This window comes from Hemiscyllium ocellatum, chromosome 23 (genome assembly GCF_020745735.1).
Source record: "Hemiscyllium ocellatum isolate sHemOce1 chromosome 23, sHemOce1.pat.X.cur, whole genome shotgun sequence".
In the NCBI taxonomy this organism is placed as follows: Eukaryota; Metazoa; Chordata; class Chondrichthyes; order Orectolobiformes; family Hemiscylliidae; genus Hemiscyllium; species Hemiscyllium ocellatum.
Window position 1 is genome coordinate 15842458 of NC_083423.1, and position 14678 is coordinate 15857135.

The 14678-nt window shown below is 39.8% G+C and overlaps 1 protein-coding gene across 1 annotated transcript in view; it reads left to right on the top strand.

Annotated features, from left to right (window-relative positions):
* exoc4 (exocyst complex component 4) overlaps nt 1-14678 on the top strand; it is a 582261-nt gene that overhangs the window by 318357 nt on the left and 249226 nt on the right. The window lies entirely within an intron of this gene.

Below are 14678 nucleotides of genomic sequence, written 5' to 3' on the forward strand. Positions count from 1 at the left end.
GATGGTTGCAGAGTTTCCAAGTGGAAAATGGGGTGGTGTTCTTCCAGCTTGAGCTTTGCTTTGCTGGAGCATTATAGCAAGCCCAAGCCAATGATGTTGGCCAGGGAACATTGTGGTGTGTTGAAATGACAGAAAACCAGAAGCTCAGGGTCGTTTTGCAGACAGAACGTGGGCGTTCTGCAAAGCAGTCACCCAGACTGCATTTCGTCTCCCCAGTGTAGAAGAGATCGTGTTGTCAGCAGCGAAGAGAGTAGACTGGGTTGAGTGAAGCAAAGTTTAGTGAGGTAGTGGAATTGGAAGCAATTAGTACTAATAAGGAAGTGCTTTTGGAGAGCTGGAAGCTGTCAACTCCTTGGGACGTGATGATCTTTGGCTTAGAATATTGAGAGATGCTGAATATATTGATAATTACATTTCAAAATTGTATTTATTCTGCAGATTAGAAGGTTTCAAATGTAGCCCTGTTTAAGAAAAGTGGAGGAGTTACTATGGGGAACTCCAGACCATTTTGCCTGACATCAGTAATAAGGAAAATTCAAGAATCTGTGATAAAGGGTACGATCACTTTTAGAAAACAATTGTCTGATTAGCCATTGTCAACATGGTTTTATTAAAAAGGTCATGTTTGAGAAACTTGGTAGGAGTTTTTAGAGGATTTTGTTTGAGGACTAGCTGAGTTAGTAAGGGGGAACCAGTTGATGTGGTGATATACATTAACAGTCTGGATGAAGGAACAGAGGGCATTGTTGCTCAGTTTGCCAATGGCACAAAGATAGATCGAGGGCAGGAAGGAAGTGGGAGGCTGCAGAAGGAATTGGACAGGCTAGGAAAGTGGGCAGGAAAGTGGTAAATGGAATGCAATGTGGGGAATTCTGAGGTTATGCAATCTGATAGGAAGAATAAAGACATAGACTAATTAGGGAAAGGCTTTGGAAATCTGAAGCACGAAGGGACTTTGGAGTCTTAATTCAGGTTTTACTTAAAAAGCAGGTTCGGTTGGCAGTTTGGAAGGAAAATGCAGTGTAAGCACTCCTGTCAAGAGGGCTAAAATACAACCGTAGAAATGCTGAGGCTGAATATGGCTCTGGTCAGATCACATTTGGAATAGTGTCAACAGTTTTGGGCCCCATATCTAATGAAGGATATGCTGGCATTGGCGGGGGTTAAAAGGAGGCTGACAAGAGTAATCCTAGGAATGAAGGGCTTGCCATATGAGGAATGGTTGAGCACTCTGGGTCTGTACTTAATTGAATTTACAAGGATGGGGAGATCTAATTGAAACTTACAGAATGCTGAGAGGTCTTGATAGAGTCGGGGTGAAGATGATGTTTGCAGTAGTCGGAGAGACTAGGATACAAGGGCACAGCCTCAACATGAAGGGACTAGCCTTTCGAATTCTGAGGAGAAATTTGTTCAGCCAAAGAGGGATGAATCTGTGGAACTCATTGCTGCAGGGGACTGTGAAGGCCAAGTCACTGGGTGCAGTTAAGACAGAGATAGATAAGTTCTTGATTAGTAAAGGGATCAAGCCATGATTGAACAAAGAAGCAACTTGATGGACCAAATGGCCTAATTCTGCTCCTGTGTCTTATGGTATTATTTGAATTTTGAGAATGATTTGACTCAAATCCTATACAGGGGATTGATAAATAGCATTAAAGTACATGGGATTGGTGGGTTCTATGCTAGCGTGGATTGAAGATTGGTTAACAGGCAGAAAGCAGAGAGCAAGAATGAATGATTCAATCTCAGGTTGTCAGGCTGTGACCAGTGGGGTACATGTCGGGTACTCCAGTGCATAGGCCCCAGCTGTTCAAAATCTATGTCAACAATTTAATTGTAATATTTCCACATTTGTAGAATCCACGAAACATGGGAATGAGAGTTACTATGAGGATGTAAAGAGGCTTCAGGGGATTTAGACAGGCCTGAGCGAGTGAGTAAAAGCATGGCAGATTGAATATTAAGTGAATACGTATGAGATTATCCACTTTGGCATGAGAAACAAAGATCCAGAGTATTTGTTTAATGCTGAGAGTTTGAAAAGTGTTGAAGACCGAAGGGACCAAGCTGGCCTTGTTCATCAGTCACTGAAACCTCCATTCTGGGGCAGCAAACAAAATGAAAGGGCAAGAGTTTGGTAGCTTTTATTGACCAAAGATCTGAGCGCAGGAGCAACGAACTATTCTTCAGGTTCCATTTCCATGCTATTTGACTCTGACTCTTTTATTCTATAGCTGTATAAAACGCTAGTGGGAATTGCACCTGGAGTTCTGCTCCCTTTGTTTAAGGAATGATAACCTTGTCATAGACGGAGTACAGTTCAGATTAACTATAGACTGGTTCCTGGCTTGGTGGGATGAACCTAAATAAGTGTGAGAATAAACTGAAAAGATCCTGTTGTATTCTCTGCAGTTTTGAAGATTTTGAGGCAATGTCATTGAAACTTAAAGATCTCTTATAGGGATGGACAGAGTGAATGCAGAAAAGATTGTTTTCACTGTCTATAGATTATAGAGGAGGGGATTAGATCTTAGAATAAAGTAAAGCCATTTAGGACTGAAATGAGGAGAACCTGTACGCTTGGACAGTGGTGAATCTTTGGAATTCTCTACCCTGGAAGGTTGTAGAAATTCAGACATCAATTTTATCAGAGAATGATAGATGTCTAATTACTAAAGACATTGAGTGGACATGGCAACAGCATAGGAATATAGCATTGAGGAAGTGATCAGCATGATTTCAAATGATGGAGCGAGCTCCCAGGGCTTCATGACTTTTTCCCATTCCAGTGTTCCTAAGTATCTTACGTATCGACTAAGTATGAGGTTGGGGTTAGCCAAGATTCTCCCTCAAGATCTAACAGCCTGCTAGAATTTATTATCTGGCTTATGTGTGATGATTGAACAATGTAATGCAAGTTGATCAGCCACTTGGAATTAATTCAACTTTCAAGCAAAGAGGAGGCAATATTTGAATGAAATAAATAATTAAACCCACAGCAAACTGGTCTCTAAATCTTCGGCATCAATTTGACTTGCATTACTGATGGAGAGGTGTTTTCTGGAGTTGTGTAGAAATTGCAGCAAAAAATTGCTATGAACGTGCTGAAGAAGAAAAGACAGTTGAGTCGGAGAGCAAAAGGAATAACTTGGGTTTAAAAAAAAGGAGTCGAAAAACAGTTCTTCAGATATTGATTAAGGCTTAAAGAATTAAGACTGATCAGTGGAATTGGGACATTGAGCAGCCAGGTTCTAATAGACCAGTGGGACTCCATCTTGGGGTTGAATGGCCTGTCTCTGTAGTTCCCATTTTGTATAAGTCAGTAACCAGTGCGTTAGATCTTATGTAAATGGATTTGGATTTGAAGCAAAGTTTATAGATTTCATTCATCTATGTAGACCCCTGTGTGAAACTAAGTGGAACAGTAGGTATCGGTGCTGGATTAAACTTCATCTAAGGATCAAACAAGACCTTGAGAAATTAGACTATTATTTACTTCTATTTAGTTTCTATAACCCCAGCAAATTGAGAACTCAAGGTGGGACAGAGAAAATAATGAAAACTCACATTTTTGTTTACACTCTCTTTTAGAACAAGGCACATTGATTGTACTTGGATCAGTAATTTTTACAATTTGTAGTTATACTTGCTTATTTCGAGGCAGACATTCTGAAATGCACATTTCACCAGGCATATTGAGTAGAAGCACAAACAAAATGTATTGTTATTTTGACTAAGTTTATTTAGATTCCTAACTAGGAATGTTGTGAAGGAATTTGTTTTGTGGAAGCGTTATAAAAGATATACATGTATTTGGAAAGACCGGGTTTAATTAGGAATAGTCACCATGGCTTTGTGAGTGGGAGGTCATGCCTGTCAAATTTGTTAGAGTTCTTTGATGAAGTGACCAGGAAGGTTGACGAGGGCAGGGCGGTAACTGTAGTCTGTATGGATTTCAGTAAGCTCTTTGATCAGGTTCGACATGGTGGGCTGCTCTTGAAGGTTAGATCACATGGAATCCAGGGCAAGCTGGCAAATTGGGTATAAAGTTAGCTTGATGATAGGAAGGATACTTGTTCGACTGGAGGCCTGGGAATAGTGGAGTACTTCAGGAGTCCATGTTGGGCCCATTACTTTTGATCTATATCAATGATTTGGATGAAAATGTACATGGCATGATTCGTAAGTTTGTTGATGACACGAAAATATGCAGTATCATAGACAGTGAAGAAGGTTATCAGAAATTGCAGCAGGATCTTGATTAGCTGGGGAAGTAGGCTAAGAAATGGTAAATGGAGTTTTATGTAGAAAAGTGTGAGATCTTGCATTTTAGAAAGTCAAATCAAGGTAGGAGTTTCATGCTGAATGATATGGCCTGAAGGAAGGTAGTGAAACAGAGGAATCGTGGAGTTCAGGTTCACAATTCTCTGCAAGTGGAGTCACCAGCAGACAGGGCAGTGAAGAAGGTTTTTGGCATGCTGGCATTGATCAGAGAGGGCACTGAGTATAGAAGTTGTACAGGATGTTGGTGAGGCCGCACTTGGAGTATTGTGTTCAGTTTTGGTCACCTTGTTAAAGGAAGGATGTTACTAAACTGGAAAAGTATGAAGGAAATTTACAAGGTTGATGCCAGGACTCAACGGTCTGAGTTATAGCGAGAGGCTGGACAAGCTAGGACTTTTTTTCATTGGAGTGTAGGAGACTGAGGGGGCATCTTATAGAAGCGTATAAGATCATGAGAGGCTATTCCACTCAATCTTTTTCTCAAGGTTGGGGAATCATGGATTGGAGGACACCAGTTTAAGGTTAATGGGGAAAGAATAAAAGGGAATCAGAGAGGTAATTCTTTACACAGAGGGTGGTACACATTTGGAATGAACCTCCAGCAGAAGTGGTTGAGGTAGATACATTAACAACTTTTAAAAGGCATTGGACAAATACATGTATAGCAAAGGTTTAGAAGGATATGGGCCAAGTGCAGTGAAATGGGGTTAGTGTTGACGGACGTTTTGGTCGGCATGAATCAGTCTGTATCTCTGCGCTGTAGGACTCTAAGACTCTAAATCAGAATTTTGCTTCAATTGTATTTAATTCATTCAATTTGCATTATATTTAACTACTCCACTAGAAGTAATGGGGAATTTCTTGAGACTTAATTTCACCTGGCCATGGGCACAGCAGCATAGTGAGAAGACCCAAGGTTTAAATCATACCACAAGTTATGAAACTGAATCTGGAATGTCTGGTTATTTGTAAGCTTGATTATTAACATAAATTGCAAGCTTGTTGCAAAAAGCCAATTGGCTAATTGATTTCCTATAGGATACTGAATTCCCCACCCACCTCCCACTCTGTCTGCAGTTGCAGTGATTTGACTCTTGATGCATTCTCAGTGACCTAGCAAGCCAATCAGTTCTAAAAGCAATTGCAACAAAGTGTGAAAGATACCAATGCTGCCTTCTCGTGCCAATTTATTCGTAATAAATACATAATAAATGGTGTAATATTAAGACGTGTAAAGGAAGTGAGGGTCTTGGAATTGAATGTTCACTTGTCCCAGACAGAGCAGAACAGGACAATAAGGTAGTTGAGAAGTTTTTTGGATGCCTTTATTAGCAAAGGAATAGATTCTAAGAGCAGGAAGATTTTTCCTGGAACTGCATAAATGATTTGTCAGGCAATATCTTGAGTACTGAGTGTAGTTCTAATCAAACAGAAAGGGTGTCTTTGCACAACAGAAGGAACAATGGAGATTTGCATAGATTTTGTCAGAACATGAAAGATGCAGCTGTGAGGAAAGCTTGGAGAGGTTGGGATTGCTCTCTGTGGAACAGAGGAGAGTTTAGGGAGATTTGATTCAGGTGTACAGAATTATGAAGAAACTAAATAGAATGGATGCGAAGGGGTTATTTACCTCAGTGAGGTTTATGAGTAGAGACATAGATTTAAAGTTATTGATAGCCACATTAGAAGAGAGATAAGAGAAAAGTTGTTTTCACTCACAGGGTTGGTAGCTCATTGCCTCAAGAGGTAGTAAAGACAAGGAATGTTTTTTAAAGGTTTCTGAACTTAAGTGCTGTAAACTGTTGAAAATTGACTAGTGCAGATATGGTGAAACAAGTGACCTTTTCTGTGCTTCCAACTTGGGATTTAGAACGGTACAGGAAGTAAATGTGACATTATCAGAATTCCAGGATCAATATGTATGTACGTTTTTTTTTAAAACGTGAAAAAGCAGAATATTGCATAATTGACAAATGCTGCAATTCATAGTTGTGATGCTCTTGCAGTCTTCAAACTTTTTAGCACTGCTGCCTCACAGCACCAGGGTCCCAGGTTCGATCCCAGCCTCTGGTGACTGTGCAAACTTCACACAGACAGACATTCTCCCCGTGTCTGCGTGGGTTTCCTCTGGGTGCTCCGGTTTCCCCCCCACAGTCACAAAGATGTGCAGTTTAGGTGAATTGGCCATGCTAAATCGCCCACAGTGTTAGGTTCATTAGTCAGAGGAAGACGGATCTGGGTGGGCTCCTCTTCGGAGAGTCGGTGTGGACTTGTTGGGCCGAAGGGCCTGTTTCCACACAGTAGGGAATACTGGCCATCAATATTGGTTACATATTTCTTAGCATATCTTGAACGCTACTCAATCCCCCTTTGAGTATATCCTGCCTTCCCTGTTTTATTCACACTGAAATCATAAATTTGTAAGACCATAAGACATAGGAGCAGAGTTAGGCCACTTGGCCATCAAGTCTGCTATGCCATTCAATCATGGCTGAAATATTTCTCAACCTCAATCTCTTGCCTTCTCCCCATAATCATTGAACTCCTTATCAATTAAGAACCTATCTATCTCTGCTTGAAATACACTCAATTACTTGGCATCCACAGACCTCTGTGGCAATTAATTCCATGGATGAAACACCCTCTGGCTGAACAAATTCTCCTTATGTCTATTCTAAAGAGTCGCCCCTTCACTCTGAGATTGTGCCCTCAGATCCTAGTTTCTGCCACTAACAAGAATAGTTTCTCCACATCCACTGTATCAAGGCTACTCAGGATTCACTAGTTTTCAATCAGATTCCTCCTTCATGCTTCTAAATTAAATCAAATACAGACCCAGAGTCCTGAACCACTCATATGACAAGCCCTTCATCCTCTGGATCATTCTGGTAAACCTCCCCTGGACTTCTCCTCCAGTGCCAGCACATTTTCCTTTGATATGGGGCACAGAACTGTTCACACTAGTCCAAATATGGTCTGGCCAGAGCATTGTACATCCTCAGCAGTATATTTCTGCTATTGTGTTCCAGTCTTCCTGAAATGAATGCCAACATTACATTTGCCTTCCTATCTAACAATTGAACCTGCATGTTAACCTTAAGAGAATTCTGAACTTGTATTCCCAAGTCCTTTTTGTGCTTCAGATTTCTGAACTTGTCACTGTTTCGAAATTAACATATGTTGCTACTCTTTCCACCAAGATGCATTTTCACACTATTCCACTTTGTATTCTATGTGCCACTTCTTTTTCTATTGTCCTGGCTTGGCCAAGTCCTTGTGCAGCCTCCTGCTTCCTCAGCACTATCTGCCCCTCCACCTATCTTTATGTCATCTACTAACTTAGCAACAGTGCCCTCAGTTCCTTCATTCAGATAGTCAGTATGTCATGTGGTCTCAACACTGACCCTGCGGAACTCCATTGTCACTGGCTGCCATCCTGAAAAAGACACCTTTACCCCCAGCCTCTGCCTTTCACAATTTCAACAAAGCTTGGCCACAATAGAAGTACCAGGTGGAATAAACTTGTGTGGCAAATTAAAGTCATGCAACCTCTCTCAGTTTATACAAATACTAAATAAAGGTAGCTTTCCAGAATGCCTTTTGCCTCAAATGGTTTTATTTTCTTTATTGACTCAGCACAATGTATTCCACCTCAGTATCAACACAGTACTGGTAAGGCAAGAGCATAATGCTTAACAATACCAGGTATTAGCTAGTGAAGGAATTATGAAATAAGATATCATACAGTTCAGCAGGGATATATCATAGTCTTCTGAGTTCATTGCTTTCTTTTCATTGTGTAATCTGTGCACTTAAATATTTTTGAGCTCTACGTGCCTTGGAGCTGCTGAACACATCTGAAAATGAATCTATCCAAATGTTTTGATGGCAAGTTGATTTCCTTCATTGAGGTCCTTTAATTACTGGGACACATTGGTTCCATGTGAGCAAAATGACATTTATTAGCATCGCTACGGTTATTATTTGTAATTACATTGCACTTCCCAATGCCCAAGTGATTTAATTAAATCATTTCTGTGCCTAGTTACTTAGCAGATGCTGTAAATTACTACAGAGTGCATATGTTAAGAGTATGCTGTTCTAATTGAAGGAACTTCAAATGAACAAGCATGCCTCAAAAAAGCTAGAGAAATTCACTTGCTGGTCCACACCTGTCAACTTACCACGACAAGTGTCTTCATTGTGAGAATGTATCCCCGTTAAGAGTGCTTTATATTTGAAAAGGAAGAGAATATTCATCACATTATGTGATGTCATTTGTTTAAAAAAAATAGCTTCTTTGACACCAAGGAGTGAGTCAAATGAAGTTTCAAGCTAATTCGGCTATTGGACTTTTCAAAGTGTACAGGTGATTTTTATGTATTTAATTTTCCAGTTATTCTTTTCCAATGATATTTTGAGTTTCTAAAACTAGAGGGCAGAGGTTTCAGGTGAGAGGGTAAAAATTTAAAAGGGACCTAAGGGGTAATTTTCCCATGCAAAGGGTGGTGCATGTGTGGAATGAGCTGGCAGAGGAAGTGGTCGAGACTGATATACCCTAAACCTTAACCTGAGCTACAAACCTTCACAAATCTTTCAAAACTGCCTTGCTGTGAGTGGAATCCTATTTTAATTTGCTTATGATCTCAAACAGTGGTGCACTGCTTTGAATCTGAATTGCTCAATATTGTCACAACCCACTTGGAAAAATGTGCTGATCCTTGAGCTCTACTACTTGTGGGGCAGTTGCTAAGTTAAAGATTTAATCAAGTTACTCCAAGTCCCCAACTTGCTGTCTGATGGACTTGCATTAGAACAAAACATGGGCCAGGTTTCTGTGTTTAACAAGACCCACTGTTTATTACAAAGACATGAATTCAAACCACATTCAAACAAAAATACAAATGATCAACATATGCCTCTACTAACTGAAGCTCGAACACCAACTTAAACCCCTAAACACACACGCAAACAGACGAAGACAAACAAACAAACATGGATGTTATGAATGAAGGAAGATATATTGAGAAACATTCAATTGGACCAGAATCCAGGATTTGATGAAATGTCCTTTTTACTTCTCTTATATCTCTCTGATCTCCAACCTTCATAACCAAATCCTTTTACTACTTTGCTGAAGATAGTGGGAGTTGGCACAGTAATTGTTCAGTTTCTCAGTCACTGGTTAGAGGCAATAGCTTCTATCAAATAATGGGAAAGGTTAGTTAGCTATATTTCAGACTTTTGGTTATTTCACTGCAAAGAGAAAATAAATACTAACTTTTGCAATTTGAAGCCATTTAGCAAATTGTTGTCAAGCTGATGAACTCATAGAAATGAGCTCTTTGATAGGGGCTGTTAACCTTGTCCAACCAGGGAGCCCTGGCTAACTGATATAAACAGGAGTATCAGAGATTCTGTTCACTCTGAGAGCTGGCTCTGAGGAAGCCAGATCAGTATCAAGTACTATGCATTTGTAAATAGAGCAGCTTGGTACTGGAATTCTGGCCTCTGCGGCATTTTTCAGCGATTGATTGGGAATTATTAGTACTCGCAAGATCCAAATGTCCTTGTACACCAATCACGTAAACTTGTGATGCAGATACAGAATGTAATTAAGAAATGAATGGCTTTAATTGAAAGGCTTCAGGAATACAAGAGTGAGCAAGACTCACTCAGGTGCATAGGTTCCTGGCGAGTCCACGCTTGGAATACTTTTGTATACTTTTTCTCTCCCTTCCTGAGGATATTCCACTTGATTTAGAGAGAGTGGAACAAAAGTTAAATAATTCCTGGGGGTAAGGGGATTATCCTCTGAGGAAAGATTGAGTCGACTCTGCCTATTTTGTACTATTTTTTGACTGATAGAGCTGCGACATTGATACATTATAGAATTATACAGCATGGGAACAGATGCTTCGGTTCAACCAGTCCATGCCGAATATAATTCCAAACTAAACTAGTCGCACCTGCCTGCTCCTGGCCCATATTCCTTCAAAACTTTCCTATTCATGTATCTATGCAAATATTTTTTAAATGTCACAATTATACCCACACCCACCACTTTCTCAGGAAGTTCATTCCACATGCAAACCACTCTGTGTAAAAGAAAAAGTTGCCTTGCATGTTTTTTTTTATCAAATCTCTCTCCTCTCACTTAAAAATGTGCCACCTCATCTTGAAATTCCACATCCTGGAGAAAAGACAATACTATTACCTCTATCTATACCCCTCATTCCTTTATAAATTTCTATCAGGTCACCCCTCAACTTCCCATGCCCCGGTGAAAAAAGTCCCACCCGATCCAGCCTTTCTTAAGAACTCAAACCTTCCATACCTAGCAACATCCTGGTAAATCTCTTTTGAACCCTCCAGCTTGATAATATCCTTCCTATAATTGGGTGGTCAGAACTGGACACAGTATTCCAGAATGTTTTCAAGTTATGGATGCAACAAAGGGGAAGCTAGATAATACACAGTGAAAAAGAAAAAGAAGGGTATATTGAAAGGGTGAGATAAAATAAAATAGGACACTCCTGTCAAATTCAAGCCAGCTTCTTGTGCTCTAACTTCTGTCGTTCTGCGTTCTGTTATCAGTAGAACTGTGGCTAAGGGAGACTTGTTTTAAATAAAACCGATAATGCCAGTTGTGTTCTAGCAGTTACAGTGACCGCAGACGTACAGCTATTCCATCAGATTTTTATGACACAATGTAGGAGAGTGCAGTTACTGTTCTTCCAATCTCCCTTCCTTCCTAATTCTTTGTAGCCACTGAAAGGAATTGCTCCTGTCAGTTTCCAGAAATCAGAAACTTGGCACGGGAATGGTAAAAAGATAAACTTAATGGCTCTTTACTTGAATCCATGTAGCATTCTAAATAAAATAAATGAATTAACAACACAAATGGATGTAAATGGATCTGATCTTATCACCATTACAGAGACGAGGATATCAAAGCTGATTAGTAAGTATTCAGGAATATGTGGCTTTTGGAAAGGACAGGCATAAAGGAATGGGTGGTGGGCAGCTTTGTTAGTACAGAATGGACTAAGTACAAGAGATAGAATTGATTTAGGATCAGAAGATGTTGAATCCATTGAGGTTGAAATGAGAAATAGCAATGCGAAAAATATACAGGTAGGAGTAGTTTATCAATCCCCTAACAGCTTAATGGTAAGAAAGCGAATAAATCAGAAGATAGTCAGGACATATAAAATGGTAGTATATTAATCAATGATATGTTTAATTTTATGTCAGTTGGGAAAGTCAAATTGACAGAGGTAGCTGTGAGGAAAAGTTCAGAGAGGAATTCGGGACGGTATCTTAGAAGATGGTTATGGATCTATCTGGAGATCAGGCTATTTAGGATCTGGTGATACGTAATGAGACAGATTTAATAAATAACCTAAGGGTGAAATATCTCTTCAGGAATAATGATCATGACATGGTAGAATTTAGATTTCAGTTTGAGAAGGAGAACTTGGGTCAGAAACAACTGTACTAAACTTCTGGTATTTGGAAAGAAACATGGGCAGGTTTAGTTAAAGTGGATGAGGAAAGGAGTTGAGGAGCAATGGCAGATATTTAACAAAGTATTTTGTGACTTGCAACAAAAATGTATGTCAGTGAGAAAGGAGGATTCTGAGGTGGAGGAAAGTCAACCATGTTTAATTGGTGAAGGGTAGCATCAAATTGAAAGAAAATATGTACAATGAAGCAAAGGTAAGTGACTGGCCAGAGGACTGGGGATGTTTTAAAAAACCAACATGGATTTCAGTAAAGTTTTGATAAGCTTCCCCACAGTAGGCTCATTCAGCAAGTTAGGAATTATGGGATACAGGGAAATTTGGCTGTCTGGATATAGAATTGGCTGTCCGAAAGAAGACAGCGAGTGGCTGTGGATGGAAAGTATTCTGCCTGGAGGACGGTGACCAGTGGTATCCCGCAAGCATCAGTTCTTGGGCCTCTGTAGTTTTTATTATTGACTTGGATGAAGAGGTAGAAAGGTAGGTTACTAAGATTACCGATGACACAAAGGTCGGTGATGTTGTAGATAGCTCTGAGGGCTGTTGCAGGCTACAACATGACATTGACAGGATACAGAATTGGACTGAGAAGTGCCAGATTGATTTCAGTCTGGATAAATGTGAAATGATTCGTTTTGCAAGGTCAACTTTGAATCCTGAATACAGGGTTAATGACAAGATTCTTGACTGTGTGGAGGTACAGTGGGAAATTGGGGTCCATATACATGGATCCTCAAAGTTGCCACGCAAGTTGATAGGGTTGTTTAGAAGGCATTTGGTGTTTTGGCTTTCATTTAATAAGGGGATTGAGTTTAAGAGCCACAAGGTTTTACTGCTGCTCGATAAAAACCATGGTTAAACCACACTTGGAATATTGTGACCAGTTCTGGTCACCTCATTATAGGAAAGATGAATGCTGTAGAGAGGGTGCAGCGGAGATTTGCCAGGATGCTGCATGGATTGGAAAGCTTGTCTTATGATGAGCAGTTGACTGAACTAGAGCCTTTCACACTGCAGAGAAGAAGGAAGAGAGGTGACTTGATCGGGGTGTACAAGCTAATGAGAGACATAGAGTAGATAGCCAGAGCCTTTTCCCCTAAGGCAGAAATGACTATCATGAGAGGATCATAATTTTAAGGTGATTGGAGCAAGGTATGGGGAGATGTCAGAAGTAGGTTCTTTACCACTGGTGGCAGTGTATTCCATGCACCCACCATCCTGTGTGTAGTAGATTCAGGAATATTAAGGGCATTTAAGCGACTGCTGGACAAGCACATGGATGGCAGTAAATTGAGGTGTACATAGATAAGGTTGATCTTAGATTAAGATCAATGCTTGGCACAATATCGTGGGCCGAAAGGCCTGTACTGTGCTGTACTGTTATATGTTCTATGTTGCATGTTAAAAGAGTATCAAAAAATTAATAGAGGGAGAAAATGAATTTTGATAGTTAACTTGCACATAAACATGGACAGTAAGACATTAGTTAAATATTTTTTAAAATTTCACATTCATATTTAAATATAACTCACCTAGGCCTCTTTGAAGATCAGATTGGGGTTATAATAATGGGGAGCCAGAAAATGGCAGAGGAATTAAATGAATACCTTGCATAATTCTTCATTGTTGAAGACATTAACAGCATTCCAAAAATACTAAATAGCCAAGGTGCTGAAAGTGAAAATGAAATAAGTCCCATAACAATCACTGCTGAAAAAGTACAAGGAAAACTAATGGGTCTAAAGAAAGCTCTGTCCCCTGGTCCTGTTGGAGTACATCTTGTCATATCCTGATCGAATTCAGCAAGTGGTTACCAGATTGTTCATGTAGATAGCTGATCTGAGTTAAATTCTGAGTTCATTCCCACTTTCAGGTGGGCTACAGAGCTGATTATGGTAATTGATATCACTTAAGATCCACTGTGCAAGTTAAAGTCATCTAATGAGCTGGAAAGTATTATTTTACAAAATATAGAGGAGGTCAGTTGCAATATACTTAACATGTACAGTCCTGAAACGGACAATTACAGGCCAATTGTTTCACACTGATATTTACATTGGACATGAACCTCCTCCCATCTATTTTCATCTGACTTGCTCATCATCACAATTTTCCATTTCTCTTAAATCTAGCAATTCTATTCAACTCAAAAAAAGAAATTGCTGGATAATCTCAGCAGATCTTGCAGCATCTGTAGAGAGAAAACACAGTTCATGTTTCGGGTCCAGTGACCCTTCTTCAGACTCGAGAACTGGAGAACTTGAGTCCAGTTCTGAAGAAGTTCTCCAGTTCTCGAGTCTGAAGAAGGGACACTGGACCTAAAACACTAGCTCTGCTTTCTCTCCACAGGTGCTGCCAGACCTGTTGAGTTTTTCCAATAATTTCTGTTTTTGATTCTGATTTCCAGTATCCACAATTCTTTAGGTTTTTGTTTAATGCTGTTGAACTACTCATTGTGGAATGGGGGTTCTTTAGCTTAGTTGGTTGGACAGCTGGTTTGCAATGCATAGTGATGCCAACAGCATGGGTTCAATTCTAGTATCAGCTGAGGTCATTGTGAAGGTCCTGCCTTCTGAACCTTCCCCCTTGCTGGAGATGTGGTGACTCTTGCGTTTAACCAACCATAGTCATTGCTTTCTAAATGGGAACACAACCATATAGTTCTCTGGGACTGTGTCTACTTTGCCCCTTGTGGTAGTATTGTGCACCAGAACAAACCACCTCAAAATATAATAAGAAGGTAGACCTTCACTTTTTCTTAGTTTAAAGGTGTAAGGTGTTGTGTTCCAGATGGACTTTGATTCATCAAATTATTGATTTTAATCAAAATATACTTTATTTTTACACTGCAGTTAAAGTACAGAC